General features: G+C 48.1%; 1 protein-coding gene and 1 pseudogene across 2 annotated transcripts in view; both read right to left on the reverse strand.

The window, feature by feature from the left end:
* The window catches only part of LOC144267525 (T cell receptor beta chain MC.7.G5-like), a 167,545-nt gene that overhangs the window by 28,471 nt on the left and 122,689 nt on the right, over nucleotides 1-16,385 (reverse strand). The gene's annotated exons all lie outside the window — the stretch shown is intronic.
* LOC144268664 (anionic trypsin-like) lies at nucleotides 188-9,103 on the reverse strand (annotated as a pseudogene). The gene is made up of 5 exons (XR_013346829.1): nucleotides 9,064-9,103; nucleotides 3,076-3,235; nucleotides 1,537-1,817; nucleotides 994-1,130; nucleotides 188-392 (listed from the first exon to the last, which is right to left on the reverse strand). The product of XR_013346829.1 is annotated as an anionic trypsin-like (transcript).

A 16,385-nucleotide genomic window follows, 5' to 3' on the forward strand; every position in this document is an offset into this window, starting at 1 on the left:
GGATGACTTCAGTGCTGGGACAGTGATTCCATTATGCACCATCTATACGGCACTATAGGAATGACAGATGCTAGGGAACAGTAAAGTGTTGTTATGAAAAACCCTGAGGAAAAAAACACTGGCACCAAGAAAGCACTTGCTACACCTAATATATCTTTTTATTTGTGCTATGTACTTTTCAAAGATGAATTAAAGGGGGAGGGAAGGAAATGTCACCAGGAAACCAGCAGGAGATGGATGTCTCAGTTGGCAGCAATGGTCTCCTCGATCCAGTCAACATAGTTGCAGACCTTGGTGTAGACTCCAGGGTAACCCTGCAGAGCACACCCAATCCCCCAGGACACAATTCCTTGGAGCTCACCGTTGCACACAACTGGGCCGCCAGAATCGCCCTGTGAGGGAAAGGATTTGGGTGTTACAGACATGAGCTAATTCAGGCAGAGGAATCTATTCAGCTCATCAGGAAAGGTTTCAACTAGCTGCAGGTGAATCTTGAAAGCACTAGGTAAGAGCAGCAGAGTCCATATGCTCTGATATGTCTGATGGGCAGGGAATAGGGGATAGCTCAAAATTCCCAGTTTCCTCTGTTGACCATCACGCACCTAACACATCAGCAGTACCTGGAACTAAAATGCTAACTGTGGTAAAAGCCTAATATATCCAAATCTGCTGATCTGAGACTGGATTGGAAGCAGACACCTGTCTCTGTCCTTGTTTTGTCCATCCTGTTCATCCCCACCCTCAATCAGAGACTGAACTGCATTTATAATCCAGAGGTGAAATGCCCTGTAGTTCACAGCTTGATCCCTTGAGCCATCCAGTTTACACCCCCAACACACACCCTCCAAACTCTTGAGCACATTCTTTTCCTCATCACATCTTGTGATTAATTCTTCGCAGGTTTTCAGAGTTCTGGCACTTAGGCTAGAACAGGAGGGACAAGAGCAGCTGAGCCCGTCTCTGCAGAACAAGAGAAAATGAAAGGCAGCTCACCTGGCAGGAGTCTTTGCCACCCTCGGGGAATCCCACGCAGATCATGTTTTCAGTGATTTCCCCTGGGTAAGCAGCACTGCACACAGCGTCAGTCAGGACTGGAGCATCCAGACACTGGAGAAGCTCGGGGTAGTTAGCTGCCAACAGAGAGAGGAGAACACTAAGATTCATCTGAGAAAGCAGACAGGCCAATTAATACAAAGACTTATAGATTTCCGGGCTAGAGAATCCAATAAAGAAGAGGCCAGTAAGAACTACTGCACCACCTCTGAGGAGGACCTCAATGACTAGAATAGAATAACAGGGGTTATTTCAGGGCAGGTCTGAGGGGCATTGGCAGAGCTGTGTGGGGAGCCCAGCACTGGAATAGCAGGGGGTGCTGCTAGTAAGGAGTGAGGGTAATTGGCACAGCTGAGCGTGTGGACCCAAAGACTGCAAGAGCAAAAAGAGCTGCAGGTCAAGACTGGGATATATCTGGGTCCCATATCTGTAATAATAAGATAAGGGTGCTGTGTGTCATGTGTGAGGCACATTCATACTTACAGCCACTGCTGAGGGTGTTTCCCCACCCAGAAATCAGACACTGAGTCCCAGCAGCCACACAAGCAGAGGGAAGAGGGATGGTTGTGACACGGGAGTTCAAGGTAGCTTGGGTTGCCAGCTTGATCAGCATAATGTCATTATCCAGGATCCATGAATTGTATTTGGGGTGGCGAATTATTTTAACGGCGCTGATGAACTGCTCGTCCCCTTCCAACACATCGATGTTGTGTTCCCCGAGCCTCACCTCGATGAGGCTGCAAAATCAACCAGGCAACATGGAGGGCAGTTAACCACAAATATCATGATGAGATGTGACCACTAGGTGGCACTACATAGTTCAGTGCACTGTGCAGTGATGACATTCAAATTCTGTCATAGATCACAAGTGAAATAATTGTGACTGGCTTTCATAATAGTCTTCGTATTGAACTCAAACCAATGGGCCATTGAGTTTGGTATCCCACCTGCATCAGGGGCACAAGCTAGATGCTTCCGAGTAAAGTCTTAAATCCTTCTATTGAGCCTAATTGTGTAAGAGCATACCAGGAAGAGGAATTTTGATGCTGATCCCAAATAGTGAGTGACAGATGTCCAGAAGCAGGAGGACTGATTCTTGCTCTGGTTGAATATTTGTGTACATGACACAGTAACAGTGAAATTCATGAGCTCTGTCAGTTCTAATAATAAAAGATAGAGATGGGAAATCCGTACCTGTCCAGTAGATCTCCAGCTATGGCCCAGGGTGAAAAGAAAGAAAGGTTCTGAGAACCCATTGGTGGGGTGTGTACAGGAGAGGACCCTTCACTTGTGAAATGCTCTGCAGAATGAGTATGCTGGAGAATGCCTGATTTAGACCATCCCCCAGAGTCAGCTCAGGATGGTTCTTACAGCACGCAACCAGCTAAGCTCTCCGGATCCTTCCTGAACCCAGGAATGGTGACTGGTTTAGTTTCTTTAGTGTTGTGGATGTAGCAATAACATATTACATTTCACTAGCAAACTTTTATCCCAAGATCAAATATGTCCCTGAAGGTGGATCCAGTTCTGTCCTCAGCCAGTATGAACTGCAATGGTAATTGCATCTGGATACTCAAGGGCAGAACTAGGCTCTGTATAGAAAGTATACATAGGGATCACGTCACCCCCTCCACAGATGTATAGCCATCTCAGGGAAGCATGGGGCAGCTGTCTAGCAATACCTAGCAGCGTTACTTAACACTTTAGGTCAGGAAATAAAGAAGAAGAATGGGTCCAACTGAAAATTCTGGGAGAAATAAAGGAGAACAGAAAGTAATTAACAATTTTGGAAACTGGCCTGAACAGATGGACTGTCAACCCTACTACAGAGAAAAGTGTCTTGGGAACTTTCATGGTGGTCAGAAACACCTCCTGACACCATGCTTGGGCACTGGGAAGTCACTCTGCAACATGGATTTTCCTTTATTGTTCTGCTGTCCACGTACTGGGCAGGTCTGATTAGATCTGACAAGATCTCAGGCAGAGGCTGCATGGCCACAGGCAATACATAATGTTTTAACCTTCACTCACGATTTGTAGCAGTGAGCAGCTGACACGACCCATTGGTTGTTGATGAGGGAGCCCCCGCAGAAGTGGTATCCAGAGTTCAGGGACACCTGGTAGGGGACAGAGCAGGTGTAGCCCCCCACGATTTTGTCATCATCATCAACAGGGACAGCAACTGAGGGAAATGGGGAAATCAGGTGTTAAAAAAATAACTTGGAACCCAGTGACTTGAAATGCACCAGCAGCTAATGAGCAGCAAATTATTTAACCATACCCTTAAAAGCTTTGGTTTACAGGAGTCTTCTCCACATCCCTAAAACCCTTCCCTCCTCAAATTTTCCATGTTTCATGCCCAACACCCTCTAAGGCAGGGGTGGGCAAACTTTTTGTCCTGAGGGACACATCTGGGTGGGGAAATTGTAAGCTGAGTAAGTATTCGAGTGTGTGTTTGCTGGGAGGGCAGTGTGAAAGCCTGAGCGAGTGCCTGATTGGGTGGTAGCCTGCAGTGGGAGGGCATTGGGGCTGTCTGTTTGTTTGTTTCAGGGAAGCCTGGCTGTTTAAAAATAGCCAGAGCTCCGCGAACCAGCTGAGTGGCGGCGAACTAGCTGAGCAGCGGGGAACAGCAGAGCAGCACACAGCAGGAGTTTGCCTGGAGTGAGCCCAGTGAGGCTTACATCTTGCCAGCTTCTCTGAGGAAGCTCATAGTAGGAAGATGATATGGAAGGGGGGGGGGTTCAGCTATTGTGACCTGCACTGGATGTGCCATGTTTGTCTTTCTTCCACAGGACAGAAGCGACTTTGTCTGTACAAAGTGCAAGCTGGTCTCCATACTGGAAGAGAAGGTTCAAGGTCTGGAGCAACAGATAACGACCCTGCGTTGCATACGAGAATCTGAGGATTTTCTGGACAAAAGTCAGGATATGCTTCTACGGGCACAAAGCTCTAAAGATTTAGAGCAGGTTGCACACCAGAGCCAAGAGGCCAGTGAAGAAGCTTGGCAACATGTGACCTCCAGAAGAAGAAGGGGGAATGTCCGGGTTCCAGCAACGCGGACACAGGTAACTAACCGCTTTCATGTTCTCTCCACAGGTACCATTGCAGAGAGTGGACCTAATGAGACGTCTGGGGGGGAGAAAGCAGAAGGAGACTCCACTAGTTGGAAGGCATGAGGTGCACTGTCCTGAGGTTGGGGGTTCCACGACCACCACTCCCAAGAGAAGGAGGCGGGAGGTGGTGGTCGGGGAATCTCTCCTCGGGGGGAATGAGTCATCTATCTGCCACCCTGACAGGGAAAACCAGGAAGTCTGCTGCTTGCCAGGGGCTAAGATTCACGATGTGACGGAGAGACTGCCGAGACTCATCAAGCCCTCGGATCGCTACCCCTTCCTGCTTCTCCACGTGGGCACCAATGATACTGCCAAGAATGACCTTGAGCAGATCACTGCGGACTATGTGGGTCTGGGAACAAGGATAAAGGAGTTTGAGGTGCAAGTGGTGTTCTCGTCCATCCTCCCCGTGAAAGGAAAAGGCCTGGGTAGGGACCGTCGAATCGTGGAAGTCAACGAATGGCTACGCAGGTGGTGTCGGAGAGAAGGCTTTGGATTCTTTGACCATGGGATGGTGTTCCATGAAGGATGAGTGCTGGGCAGAGACGGGCTCCACCTTATGAAGAGAGGGAAGAGCATCTTTGCCAGCAGGCTGGCTAACCTAGTGAGGAGGGCTTTAAACTAGGTTCACCGGGGGAAGGATACCAAAGCCCTGAGGTAAGTGGGAAAGCAGGATACCGGGAGGAAGCACAGGCAGGAACGTCTGTGAGGGGAGGGTTCCTGCCTCATACTGAGAATGAGGGGCGATCAGCAGGTTATCTCAAGTGCTTATATACAAATGCACAAAGCCTTGGAAACAAGCAGGGAGAACTGAAGGTCCTGGTGATGTCAAGGAATTATGACGTGATTGGAATAACAGAGACTTGGTGGGATAACTCACATGACTGGAGTACTGTCATGGATGGTTATAAACTGTTCAGGAAGGACAGGCAGGGCAGAAAAGGTGGGGGAGTAGCTCTGTATGTAAGGGGGCAGTATGACTGCTCAGAGCTCCGGTACGAAACTGCAGAAAAACCTGAGTGTCTCTGAATTAAGTTTAGAAGTGTGAGCAACAAGAGTGATGTAGTGGTGGGAGTCTGCTATAGATCACCGGACCAGGGTGATGAGGTGCATGAGGCTTTCTTCCGGCAACTCGCAGAAGCTACTAGATCGCATGCCCTGGTTCTCATGGGTGACTTTAATTTTCCTGATATCTGCTGGGAGAGCAATACAGCGGTGCATAGACAACCCAGGAAGCTTTTGGAAAATATAGGGGACAATTTCCTGGTGCAAGTGCTAGAGGAGCCAACTAAGGGGGGAGCTTTTCTTGACCTGCTGCTCACAAACCGGGAAGAATTAGTGGGGGAAGCAAAAGTGGATGGGAATCTGGGAGGCAGTGACCATGAGTTGGTTGAGTTCAGGATCCTGACACCGGGAAGAAAGGTAAGCAGCAGGATACGGACCCTGGACTTCAGGAAAACAGACTTCGACTCCCTCAGGGAACGGATGGGTAGGATCCCTTGGGGGACTAACATGAAGGGGAAAGGAGTCCAGGAGAGCTGGCTGTATTTCAAGGAATCCCTGTTGAGGTTACAGGGACAAACCATCCCGATGTGTCGAAAGAATAGTAAATATGGCAGGCGACCAGCTTGGCTTAACGGTGAAATCCTAGCAGATCTTAAACATAAAAAAGAAGCTTACAAGAAGTGGAAGGTTGGACATATGACCAGGGAAGAGTATAAAAATATTGCTCGGGCATGTAGGAATGAAATCAGGAGGGCCAAATCACACCTGGAGCTGCAGCTAGCAAGAGATGTCAAGAGTAACAAGAAGGGTTTCTTCAGGTATGTTGGCAACAAGAAGAAAGCCAAGAAAAGTGTGGGCCCCTTACTGAATGAGGGAGGCAACCTAGTGACAGAGGATGTGGAAAAAGCTAATGTACTCAATGCTTTTTTTGCCTCTGTCTTCACTAACAAAGTTAGCTCCCAGACTACTGCTCTGGGCATCACAGCATGGGGAGTAGATGGCCAGCCCTCTGTGGAGAAAGAGATGGTTAGGGACTATTTAGAAAAGCTGGACGTGCACAAGTCCATGGGGCCGGACGCGTTGCATCCGAGAGTGCTAAAGGAATTGGCGGCTGTGATTGCAGAGCCATTGGCCATTATCTTTGAAAACTCGTGGCGAACGGGGGAAGTCCCAGATGGCTGGAAAAAGGCTAATGTAGTGCCAATCTTTAAAAAGGGGAAGAAGGAGGATCCTGGGAACTACAGGCCAGTCAGCCTCACCTCAGTCCCCGGAAAAATCATGGAGCAGGTCCTCAAGAAATCAATCCTGAAGCACTTACATGAGAGGAAAGTGATCAGGAACAGTTAGCATGGATTCACCAAGGGAAGGTCATGCCTGACTAATCTAATCGCCTTCTATGGTGAGATTACTGGTTCTGTGGATGAAGGGAAAGCAGTGGATGTATTGTTTCTTGACTTTAGCAAAGCTTTTGACACGGTCTCCCACAGTATTCTTGTCAGCAAGTTAAAGAAGTATGGGCTGGATGAATGCACTATAAGGTGGGTAGAAAGTTGGCTAGATTGTCGGGCTCAACGGGTAGTGATCAATGGCTCCATGTCTAGTTGGCAGCTGGTGTCAAGTGGAGTGCCCCAGGGGTTGGTCCTGGGGCCAGTTTTGTTCAATATCTTCATAAATGATCTGGAGGATGGTGTGGATTGCACTCTCCGCAAATTTGCGGATGATATTAAACTAGGGGGAGAGGTAGATACGCTGGAGGGCAGGGATAGGATACAGAGGGACCTAGACAAATTGGAGGATTGGGCCAAAAGAAATTTGATGAGGTTCAATAAGGATAAGTGCAGGATCCTGCACTTAGGACAGAAGAACCCAATGCACCGCTACAGACTAGGGACCTAATGGCTAGGCAGCAGTTCTGCAGAAAAGGATCTAGGGGTGACAGTGGACGAGAAGCTGGATATGAGTCAGCAGTGTGCCCTTGTTGCCAAGAAGGCCAATGGCATTTTGGGATGTATAAGTAGGGGCATAGCGAGCAGATCGAGGGACGTGATCGTTCCCCTCTATTCAACATTGGTGAGGCCTCATCTGGAGTACTGTGTCCAGTTTTGGGCCCCACACTACAAGAAGGATGTGGATAAATTGGAGAGAGTCCAGCGAAGGGTAACAAAAATTATTAGGGGTCTGGAACACATGACTTATGAGGAGAGGCTGAGGGAACTGGGATTGTTTAGTCTGCAGAAGAGAAGAATGAGGGGGGATTTGATTGCTGCTTTCAACTACCTGAGAGGTGGTCCCAGAGAGGATGGTTCTAGACTATTCTCAATGGTAGAAGAGGACAGGACAAGGAGTAATGGTCTCAAGTTGCAGTGAGGGAGGTTTAGGTTGGATATTAGGAAAAGCTTTTTCACTAGGAGGGTGGTGAAACACTGGAATGCGTTACCTAGGGAGGTGGTAGAATCTTCTTCCTTAGAAGTTTTTAAGGTCAGGCTTGACAAAGCCCTGGCTGGGATGATTTAATTGGGGATTGGTCCTGCTTTGAGCAGGGGGTTGCACTAGATGACCTCCTGAGGTCCCTTCCAACCCTGATATTCTATGATTCTATGATTCTAAGCAGGGCCACGAATGTAGGGCTGGGGCAGGGGGTTGCAGTGCAGGAGGGAGTGCGGGATGTGGGAGGGGGTGCGGTGTGCAGGAAAGGGTTCTGGGCAAGGGGTTGGGATGCAGGAGAGGTGCAGGAGGGGGATCAGGGTAGGGGTTGGGGTGTAGGAGGAGTATGGGGTGTGGCAGGGGGCTCAGGGCAGGGGCTTGGGGTCCGGGGTGCAGGAGGGGTTTGGGGTGTGGGCTCCAGCCCAGTGCGGCTTACCTTGAGCGGCTCCGGGGTGGCAACAGCATGCAGTGGGGCTAATTCGGACTCCCTGCCTGGCCTGGCCCCACGCCACTCCCAGAAGTGGCCAGCATGTCTGGCAGCGGCTCCTGGGGGTAGGATGGGGCAGGCAGCTATGCTGCGAATGGCCCTCGCCTGCGGTACCACCCTGAAGCTCCCATTGGCTGCGATTCCCTGTTCCCAGCCAATGCAAGCTGCGGGGGCAGTGCCTGCCGGCGAGGGCTTCGCGCAGATCCCTCCACTCCCCGCTACCCCAGGGGCTGCAGGGACGTGGTGCTGGCCGCTTCTGGAAGTGGCGCGGGGCCAGGGCAAGCAGGGAGCCTGCCTTAGTCCCACTGGGCCATAGGGCTGGCAATCCCACCTGCTAGATTGAAAGCCCTGACAGGCCGGATCTGGCCCGCAGGCCATAGTTTGCCCTCCCCTGCTCTAAAGCATGAAGCTGTAACAACTATCCTGGTTCTGGAAGAAAACAAGTTTGGGCTCACCAATTCTGCTCCTTCATTGCCCAGTAAAATAATGATGGGGATTTCTCTCATATCTCCAACCCTGAAAGACCTCAAAGTGTTTTACAAACTATATATATATGGGAATTACTGCATCCACCACTAAAGGACTGCCATGGAACATGATAGCTGTTCAACAGTGAACAGAAACAATAAACATCAGTTTAGGGCAAGAAATGAAGAAGAATGTCAAGACCAATTGAAACTGCCAATGGAATTTTTTGTTTCATTCCAAGGAGACAGAAGTACAAAGAGAGAAGACAGAGGGAGAGAAAGAGAGAGAGAGAGAGAAACAGTGTGTCAGAGAGGGAGCAGAAATTTAGAAGTCTGAAGGGGGCAGGAAAAGGGAGAAAAGCGAAAAGGGAGACAGAAGGGACAGACTGAAAGAGAGACAGAGAGATAGGGAAATCTAAAGAAAAGAGGAAAGCATTAGGTTTGTGGTAGAGCACCAATGGTCCCTGGAGAGAATCAGAGGATCAAGAGAATTAAACTGCTTTGGAAAACTCACCTGCTGCTCCTAGGCAGGCAAGAATCAGGAGAAACTTCATGGTGTCGCTGTTAGTGAGCACTGTCAGCTGTGACAGGTTTTGCTGAAGAAATCACCCCCTTTATACCTCCCAGAGGGTGTTATCTCCCCAACCCAAAGTCCTAGCAGGTTTCCACTTCCCAAGGTCTTACATCAGTTCAGACAAACATAGTTACCTTATCAATCTAAAAAGGTAATGAAGTGACTGCGGTGCCACAGAGATCGAAACAAGCATTTCCTGAAATTAAAAGAGAAAATGTCCAACTCTATGCAGCACTGCTGATGTGCCTTAGTCCTGCCTTGCACACGCCTGCTATTTCAGTCCTGGGCTCCCCACACAGCTCTGCCAATGCCCCTCAGTCCTGCTCTGCAACCCCCTGCTATGCCAGTCCTGGGCTCCTGTGATGAATGTGGAAATTGTTGGCAATATTTTTATGTCCATAGGTGTAGCTTGGTTTCCCTGTGAGCTTTGTATTGCCATACACTGAGTGTAAAGGGAAGCAATGGGTGGTTGAGTCACTTTAGCTGCATGGATGGAGACGAGAATCATTAACATGAACTACATATGACCTGCAAATGTAAATGGTGGATCCAGAGGAGACAAAGGAAGAGCCGGTGACCAGAATTTTAGCACCTAGCAACTGAGAGTCCAAGGCTGGTTGGCCATGTGAACTCAGTGTGGCTTGCAGCAGGAGGACACTAGACAAAAGGTATGAGGATCCTGGGCTAAGAAGAGGGTTCACAGACAAACAGTGGGAAATTTGGGACAGGCACAGGGACAAAGGTCTGTGGGAGAGTGAAGATGGAGCTCAGGAAGAAGGAGAGCATGGCAAAGCCTTGGCTTCCACTGCCATGAACTCTGTCCTAAGCCAGCCTCTCTCATGCTAACATGAAGACTTTTGGTGCTGTATTCCAGGTGACTAAAAAGGTTATGTTATTATCAAAAGAGTGCCTGGTGTTGCTGCAGATACTTACTGAAGAGCATTGCACCCTGAAGGAGCAGAAAAGGCTCTCACAGGAGTCTGGCTCAGCTGGACTTGCTCCAGAGAGACAGAGAGAGACAGGGCTTGCTGGCACCTGAAGGCCCAGTTTCAGAGTCATGGAGGCTATGGGCCTGCCCTTGTGGAACACTGTGGATCTTGGGATCCAGCTCACTAAAGGGGTTACTCCCAGGAGACTGGTTAAAAACCATGGCATAGTGCAGAACCTTTGAGTACATTGCAGTTCCCCACACCATTCTGCCAATGACCCTCAGTCCTACCCTGCAGGACCTCTTGCCATCTGAGTCATGGGGCTTGTAGCAACCTGCATGGTACTTGGAGGGAGGAGCACAAGTTGTCAGGAAGTCAGTCTGTGTGCACATGGCTGGAATGCTAGCTGCAGCTGCAGCATCTCTGTAAATAGTTCTCTTAATAAAGAGCCCATTTAGTTTTACAAGCATGAAGTCCTTTCATGTTTTTGCCCAGCACATGGGACATGAAACAGGGTCCCCCACAACTCCTTTGAAGCATCTGAATTCTGACCTGCAGCACCATCTGTTAACTTAATTATCACTTGCAGTGTGTTTGGCTATTTCAGTCACGTGAACCTTCAGAACTCTGCTAAAGCCACTCTGTGCTGACCCCTGCTCTTTGAAACCCATCTTGGGCCTCTATTGAACAGTCACTACAAAATCCTGTGGTAGAGCTTTTGTGATATTCACAAATGAGAGACATGTATGAGACTCAACAAGCTCAATTAATTTGTAATCTCAGATACCATGTGAAGTATCATCCCAACAGGAAAATATGCAGTGAATGGTTCCCATTTGTCTCCCCACCGGCATCTGGAAAGGACCTAAAGTCCACAGTGATTAGTTTTGCATGAGTCAAGCAATGTTACCTTGTTGGAGTAGGAGATTGGGAGTCAGTCACTATTCCCAGCTCTGTCACTGAATTGCTGTGTGTTTTTGGTCAGATTTGTCTGTGCCTCCAATTTCCTCCCTTCTAATAATGCCCATCTCAGAGGTGAGTTCTAAGGCTTAATTAATGCATGTAGAGCAGTTTGAGAAAGGTGATTTCTAAATGGAAGAGTTAACCTTGGATAAAGCCAGGTAGGGCAAATGAGGTGAGGGAAAATTTCATTACACCAAACCTGCCTTTCCATATTAAAGTACAAACTAAACAGCAAGGTCAGAGATTAATTGACATTTCTTCTGACGAGCACAAGGGAGATGTGAACTTGAATAACTATCTTTCCAGCACTTCCAGATTCTCCCTTGCTGGACTTCACCCCCCAACCTCCAATAGCACTGTGACGGTGCACCCCATAAATGGAAATATACTTTTGAATGTATATATATGACATAACTGGAATATGTTTTATGCTACATATGCCATATAACATATCTATGTAAAGGTTATGATACACTGAATATATTCATGCTATTTGTATGCATGTGTCATTGTTGTATTAGAAGTTATGAATATTGGCTGTATACTCGTTTGATTTTAAATAGCCTTAGTAAGGCATTTGGTCAGCTTCTTTAGAAAGGAATTTGCAAGTTAAGTGCCCAATCAAGAAGCACATAATGGACAATGGATCTTGGAAGGCTCCAATCCACATAAGAAGTCTACATGAGAACGTTCAAGGTAGCATGTGAACCATGGCTGCTACCTGTAAGTTCTGAGTCATGCATGAACATGTGACTTGCCCATGTGACTCCAAAACTCCATCTTGTAGCTGGAATTCCACACAGGGGGAGGGAGGGGTATCCATCCACAAGAGAAAGTCTATTTAAACCCCTGGGAGACCTCTCCATTTTGTCTTCAGCTGGCTCAAGAGATAACCTCTCCACCCCAAAGGATACCTGAAAGAAATTGGAACAGAGGACAGTAACTACAGGGGGTGTGAGTGATTGCTGGACCCAGACCAGAAGGAGACTAGTATGTAAAAGGAAGCTTACTGGAACATCTCTGAGGGTGAGGTTTTATCTGTATTCAGTTTTCTTACTGTATTAGACATATACCTGTGTGTTCTATTTTATTTTGCTTGGTAATTCACTTTGTTCTGACTGCTATTACTTGGAACCACTTAAATCCTACTTTCTGTATTTAATAAAATCTCTTTTTACTTATTAATTAACCCAGAGTATGTATTAATACCTGGGGTGGGGGCACGAACAGCTGTGCATATCTCTCTATCAGTGTTATAGAGGGTGAACAATTTATGAGTTTACCCTGTATAAGCTTTATACAAGGTAAAATGGATTTATTTGGGGTTTGGACCCCATTGGGAGTTGGGCATCTGAGTGTTAAAGACAGGAACACTTCCTAATCTGCTTTCAGTTAAGCCTACAGCTGTTAGGGGACGTGGTTCAGACCTGGGTCTGGATTTGCAGCAGGCTAGTGGGTCTGGCTCAAACCAGGCAGGGCACTGAAGTCCCCAGCTGGGAGGGCAGGAAAGCAGGGGCAGAAGTAGTCTTGGCACATCAGTTGGCAGCCCCAAGGGGGTTTCTGTGATCCAACCTGTCACAAGCACCATTATGTCCTTGGGGGTCAATGTGCAGGCACAGGAGCAAAAGCCACCCTCCTCTTAAGTGACAGGTCTTCAGCACTCCCCAAGCCTGGTGAGATGGGGTTCGTAGCAGCATCATTTGCACACCTCTGATCAACATTGGTCCTGCCCCTTCTGTCTCCTGCCTCCCTCTGCCTCATTTCCATGCACAAAGAGTGAAATGTACCATTTGTAAAGTTCTTAGATTCTGTGGAGATGAGAGCTGTAGGAAAGCCCATGAAGAAATTCAGAATGCTGTTTTCAGTGCAGGCTTTGATAAAAAAGGCAGGTGTTACTTAATGAATGATAAACATAAAAAGAAAAGTTGAACAGCTGCCTCATTCCCTGAGCACCATCCATTCTGTGGCAGGTGTTGTGTGGAAAAATAGCATGTGATCATGTAATCACTGCATCACACTATATGTATGATAGTGCATACGTACAAGGGGTTGAATTGCGGCTGCACTGGCAACTGTAATTCAAGGATTTCTCAGCTTTAGAATTTTTAACATTTTTTGTAGAAAATTATATAAATAATTTCATATCTTATTCTCCATGGAGTTGGCCAACACTACCACGTGGATGTAATGGTGTCCATGAGAGATAAAGCACCTGGATGAGATACGGCTGGCTGAAATTCAACACAGGTGAGCTGGAAGTGAAGCTGGAAAACAATTTGAGGAGCCTGCAAAACCCATAATTGGGCCCTTCATTGAGGGCATCTGCCTAAAGGCTAGTCTTGTCCCTCTTCTTTGGGAACCAGGTGGTCCAGGAACAACTCTCCCCCTGTGGAGAGACAGGAGATTACACCCATTGCTTGAGGAGCAGGGATCTATCAACCCTGTTCCTCATGTTGGTCTAGTCACGGCTGGAAAACTGTAACACCTTTTACCTGGAGTTATCAGTGTAGGTCACAGAGAAACTTAGGCTTGTCCAGCTCTGCCCTTGAGCCTGAGAGATGCTAAGCACTGATTTCCATAGGAGTTGGGTATATGGTGTATCTACCTATTGTGACAGGGCAAGGCCAGATGGCTATAGGAAAGTAGTGAGAAACAGGTATGTAAACCCCAGGCTAAACAAATCCCTGTTACCATGGTAACCAAATGGCAGTTGCTCCAGGTTAATCAAGACACCTGGGGCTAATTGGGATCCTTCCAAAAAGCAGTGGAGACAGCTAGGTTGGTTGGGACACATGAAGCCAATCAGGGGCTGGCTGAAACTAGTTAAAAACCTCCCAGTTAGTCAGGTGGGAGGGTGCATGTCAGGAGCTGTAGGAGGAAGTTGTGCTGTTGGAAAGACTGAGCAGTACACACCATATCAGGCACGAGGAAGGCGGCCCTGAGGTAAGGGTGAGGTGGATCTTGAGGAAGGGGGGGCTGCTGTGGGGAAGTAGCCCAGGGAATTGTACGCATCCTGTTTCTAAAAAGTCAGCTACCATAGCTGATACTATTAGGGTCCCTGGGCTGGAACCCAGAGTAGAGGGTGGGCCCGGGCTCCCCCCTTTGCCCCCTGATTAATCACTTAGACTGGGAGACCACAGAGACTGTGCAAGGGAGGATAGCTTCTCCTCACCTCCCTCACTTGCTTATGATGAAAATAGCTCAGTAGGCTGTGACCCTTGCCTCTAGAGAGAGAAGGGCTATGTAAAGGGTCACAGTGAGCCTCTAAGGCTAGCAAAATCTGCAAGGAAATATGGGACCCATGGAGACAAAGACAGAGCTTTGTCACAACTGATGTCAGGAGTGGAATAATCATTCACAGCGTGGCGGAAGAAAGAGGTTAAAAAAAAGTGCACTGGGGTTTTGGATTTTTTTTTTGTTTTGTATTGTTTGTTTGCTTTGTACCACAGTGGAGGAGGTGGTAAGAGCTCTCGTACAAGGCACGGCAGCCAAGCAGGAGGCCACCCGGGTTCAGGCAATGGCACAACAGGAGTCTATGTGGCTACAGCAGGAAACCAATCAATTACTGATGGGCCAGGTGACCTAAGATCATGCCCTCTTGCGAGAGATAGTGGACCAGCTGAAGATCCTCACCACCCAGGCCCGGGGTTCTGACGGGACGCGAACCCTGAGGCCCACTGGTTGTCTGTCAAAGATGATATCAGAAGATGGCATAGAGGCATATCTCCTCTCTTTTGAGAGGACTGCTCAGTGTGAAGTGTGGCCCCAGGAGCAGTGGGCCAGCATTCTCACCCATTTTTTTGTGTGGAGAGGTCCAGAAGGCCTACTTTGACCTGCCTGCCCTGAACACCATTGACTATCTCCAGCTAACGGCAGAGATCCTAGCACTGTCAGGGGTGATGGCTGCTGTACTGGCCCAGAGGGTCCATGAGTAGAAGTACTAAGAGAAGAAAACCCCAAGGTCCCAGCTATTCAACCTCATACACCTCACGCAGAAGTGGGTACAGCCCAAGGCATGCAGCCCGGACGAGATTTTGGAGACCCTGGTCATGGACCATTACATGTGGGGACTGCTGCCAGATCTCCGCAAATGGGTAGGCCAGAACGATCCGTCCACCTACAACAAGATGATCACGTTGCTAGAAAGATGGATGACAGCCAGGGAATTGACCCAACTACCCAAGGAAGGCCCCTTTTGGAGCAAGCACTCGAACCCAACCCTGGAAGGTTGGGCAACCAAACCCCCAGGCACTCTTAGGTGGAAGAAGGGGTGGGCTGAAAACCATTGGCCTAAGTGGGGGGAACCCTGGGACTAAACCCCCTAACTCCTGTGATAGGGGAGTGATTAGAAGCAATTATAGATGTTATGCATGGGGGAAGTGGGGACACATAGCAGCACAGTGTCCCAGCATAGAGGAGCCTATGCAATGTAACTTGGGGGATTGGGAGGTCCCGTGCTCCCTTATCCACCTTGCAGGGGTTGCATTAACCCCGCATAACTACACCAGGCTGGTGAAGATAAATGGAGCAGAGACTACAGCGCTTGTGGACTCCGGGAGTGCTATCACCCTCATATCGGGTAAGATGGTAAAAAGTAGCCAGCTGCTACAAGCCAAATGCATAGCCGTGACATGTATGCATGGGGCCATGAGCCATTACCCCACCACCCCGGCGGAGATAGAGGTTCAGGGGAACACTGTTGAGGTGACAGTGGGTGTAGTTCCTAAACTTTGACAATGTCCCTCACCAGAGGCTCTTATGTAAATTAAGTTGTCATGGGATAAGAGGGAAGATCCTTTCATGGATTGAGAACTGGTTAAAAGACAGGGAACAAAGGGTAGGAATAAATGGTAAATTTGCAGAATGGAGAGGGGTAACTAGGGGTGTTCCCCAAGGGTCAGTCCTAGGACCAATACTATTCAGCTTATTCATAAATGATCTGGAGAAAAGGGTAAACAGTGAGGTGGCAAAGTTTGCAGATGATACTAAACTGCTCAAGATAGTTAAGACCAAAGCAGACTGTGAAGAACTTCAAAAAGATCTCACAAAACTAAGTGATTGGGCAACAAAATGGCAAAGGAAATTTAATGTGGATAAATGTAAAGTAATGCACATTGGAAAAAATAACCCCCACTATGCATACAATATGATGGGGGCTAATTTAGCTACAACTAAGCAGGAGAAAGATCTTGGGGTCATTGTGGATAGTTCTCTGAAGACGTCCACGCAGTGTTCAGCGGCAGTCAAAAAAGCAAATGGGATGTTAGCAATAATTAAAGGGATAGAGAATAAGACGGAGAATATCTTATTGCCCTTACATAAATCCATGGTACGTCCACATCTTGAATACTGCATACAGATGTGGTCCCC

Source organism: Eretmochelys imbricata, chromosome 1, assembly GCF_965152235.1.
Source record: "Eretmochelys imbricata isolate rEreImb1 chromosome 1, rEreImb1.hap1, whole genome shotgun sequence".
Taxonomy (NCBI): Eukaryota; Metazoa; Chordata; order Testudines; family Cheloniidae; genus Eretmochelys; species Eretmochelys imbricata.